Source organism: Fukomys damarensis, unplaced genomic scaffold, assembly GCF_012274545.1.
Source record: "Fukomys damarensis isolate Sample0158 unplaced genomic scaffold, DMR_v1.0_HiC HiC_scaffold_1, whole genome shotgun sequence".
In the NCBI taxonomy this organism is placed as follows: domain Eukaryota; kingdom Metazoa; phylum Chordata; class Mammalia; order Rodentia; family Bathyergidae; genus Fukomys; species Fukomys damarensis.
The window spans coordinates 50,018,452-50,021,991 of record NW_022900913.1 but is presented as its reverse complement, the minus strand read 5'-3'; the positions used below and the strand labels follow the sequence as shown (position 1 = coordinate 50,021,991).

Here is a 3,540-nt window from a genome sequence, read left to right as displayed (position 1 = left end):
ATTTTTTTCTCTTTGTTTTTCATCTTTTGTATTTCTTGTTACTTTTTTTCCTGTTACCTTTATCTAATTTGATAAACATCCTTTTCCCTAATAAGACCATTTGTATCACTTTTCTCTCTTCATATATAGCTTAAGGTTTCAATATTTTCATTTTTGAATTCCCCCATTCCCAAACTGTCTTTAATAATATAACCGTCAATGAGCTTTATTAATCTTGTAATAGTTCATAAAATTATTGTTGAATTGTTTTCTACCATCAGTGCAGATACAGCTGTTTTATTCAGTACATATTAGTTGTAAGTCAATACCTTGGTTGTCTTTCTGTTTATGTCATAATTGTGGATTTCTTCTTTAGGGTTCAGGGTGGTACATAATTTGTTCTGATAGTATGTTAATATCAATTTTTGTTTTGTTTTTTTTGTTTTGTTTTGTTTTGTGGGTACCGGGGATTGAACTCAGGTCCTTGTGCTTGCAAGGCAGGCCACCAAACCCGAGCTAAATCCCTGCCCCCTTAATATCAATTTTTATTGGATACTACTATAGCTGATTTTCTTGATATTATCAGGAGTGCACCATTGCTGCTATTTCCCTATAAGCCAACACTCAGAATACCTTTTTTTAAATAAAAATTGTATTTACTTAGAAGCATTCAGAATGTCAGCAAAACAGCTGCAAATTTTTTTTTCTGCAATTACAAAGTGGTATTCAGTTAACAGAACATTTCGTATAAGCTGCATCAGAGACAACTGATGATGAAAAACTACTGTCTCCATATATAACTAATTTGTGCTGTGCACCAACAAGAACCTGCTTTAAATTTCCATGCCAATTTACAATCCCCATACTGTACCAGGAAAGGTTAGTGGCTATTGAAAAACCTCCAGGACAGGACTATCTAAAGACACAGTCTGTACAGTTTAAAAACAAATCTTAGCCTTACATTTCAGTTTTTTTCTTTAAAAGGAGTGAGTTGTGTACAGGGGGGTTAAAGAAAAAAAACTTCTAGAACCAACTTATTCATCATCATCATCTTCATCTTTATCCACTTCATCTTCCTCCTTCTCTTCATCTTCCTCCTCCTCCTCCTCTTCCTTCTTTTTCTTGCTTTTTTCAGCCTTGACAACTCTCTCTTTTGCTGCATCAGGTTTTCTTTTAGCTTGGTAGGCAGTGTTGTCATTTTTGTACTTTTCCTTCAGCTTGGCAGCCTTCTCATAAGGCTGCTTGTCATCTGCTAAGTATTATTCCACATTTCTCCCAGTTTCTTCCCAACATCACCAATGGAGAGGCCAGGATGTTCTTCTTTGATTTTTGAGCCATACTCAGAACAGAACAAGAAGAAGGCTGAAGGAGACCTCTTGGGCACATTGGGATCCTTGAACTTCTTTTTTGTTTCTCCTTTAGGAGGGATATAGGTTTTCATTTCTCTTTCATAATGGGCCTTGTCCGGTTTTGCCATGTCTTCATATTTTCCTTTGTCTTTAGCAGACATGGTCTTCCACCTCACTGAACACTTTTTAGAAAACTCTGAGAAGTTAATGGAAGCATCTGGGTGCTTCTTCTTGTGCTCCTCTCAGCAAGTTTGCACAAAGAATGCATATGATGACATTTTGCCTCTCGGCTTCTTAAAATCTCCTTTGCCCCTTGGCTTCTTAGGATCTCCTTTGCCCATGTTTACTTGTTTTCCTCAGCGAGGCACAGAATCACCCAGTACCCATCCGGCTCTCACTTGCCTCGGTGCTATCTCTATGGAGCTCAATGTACTGCAATGACTGTGAGAGTGGGAGCCAGACACAGCCTCCAGAATACCTTTTTAACATTAAGAATACTAGACTACATTCCCAAAGAACTTGGTTGTTGCACTAATTACACTATATCCTCCTCAAATTAACAAAGCTGCCCTGAACTTGGGCCTGAGGCACAGGACTATAACTATCCACAAAATACACCACTGAATACTGTTAACAAAACCGTTAACCACTATAAGTATCCACAAGCCTCAGCAAGAAACAAAATAAAACAGACAAACACAAAGAAACAAAATGGCAATAAAATGCCTTCTAAAACTCCAACCTGTCCCAAAGCGAATCCAGGGGGCCAAAAGGGGCAGAATAACATAAGCCATGTACCTGAATTACTCTAAAGTGTAATGGAAGGAGAGAAAACAGATCAAAGAAGTACTCAGTGGGATCACAAGATACAATAGACAGATAATGCAAATAATAACTAAAATGTTCCAGGAACTTTCAGAAGACACTAATAAGCTAAACAAAATGGTACAAAATATTAATGACCAGTTTAGCAAAGAATTAAGAGTCCCTAAAAAGGTTTCAATCAGAAATCCAGCGATTAAAAACTATGTTGAAAGTATGGGCAGCAGAAGCAACCAGTATGAGGACAGAATTTCAGAACTAGAAGATGATGCCTTCAAAGACAACTTGAAAGCAATAAGAGAACATGAAACGGATTCAACAGCTGCAAGATGAAACAAAGACTACGCAAAATAATTAGAATAATCAGAAGATAACCAAATTATATAAAAACCCTGTTTACAGAAATAATGGCAGAAAATGTCACAAATATAGGGAAAGAAACAAATGTACAAGTAACTGAGACATATAGGACTCCAAATAACCATGAACTAAATGAGATCCTCTCTGTGCCACATTGTACCTAAGTACCAGAAGTCCATCACAGGGACAAAATCTTGAAAGCTCTTAGAAGCAACAAATTACATATAAATGTGAACCCATTTGAAATACATTAGATTTCTCAACACAACCATTGAATACTGGGAGGGATTGGAGTGAAGTATTTCAAGCCTTAAAGACAATGTCCAACCCTGATTTATGTTTTATGCAAAACTATCCTTCAAAACTGACAGAAATAAAGTATTTCTATAAGAAGGAGCCCTTTAAGAAATCCATAACCACCAAACTAGCATTACAAATAATTATTAAAGATATTCTAGAAAGAGACTGAAGTAAGCAATAGCAGGAAATCAAAAAGAATGAATACTCCTGGTGAGAGGAGAAGCTAAACAATAGTTTAAAAAAAAAAAGTAAGAAAAATAAATAATTCAATGAAAGGAATAAGTCAATATTTAATAATAATACCAATGTGAATTTTACTTGCATTACAGATAATTCTTAAAGATATTCTAGAAGGAGACAGTGAAGTGAACAATAGCAAGAAATAAAAAAGAATACTGGTGAGATGAGGAGCTAAATAGCAGGAAAAAAATAATGCCATAACAGGAATGTCAGTATTTCTCAATAATAATTCCCAATGTGAATGGTCTTAATATACCAGTCAAAATATACAAATTGGCAGAGTGGATCAAGAAACAAAACCTAATGATATACAGTATAGAAGAAACATTCAATTTAAAAAGAAACATTAAAACTCAAAGGATAGACAACAATATCCTATGCAACAAGAACCCAGAAAAAAGGAGGAGCTATCTTAATTTCTCTTTTTTTTTTTTTTTTTTTTTTTTTTTTTTTTGAACATGTTTCTCCTAAATTATTTTGCTGTCCTCGA

At 35.1% G+C, this 3,540-nt stretch overlaps 1 pseudogene; it reads right to left on the bottom strand.

The window, feature by feature from the left end:
- Positions 1–1,013: 1,013 nt before the first annotated feature.
- Positions 1,014–1,669, bottom strand: LOC104871442 (annotated as a pseudogene).
- Positions 1,670–3,540: the final 1,871 nt, after the last annotated feature.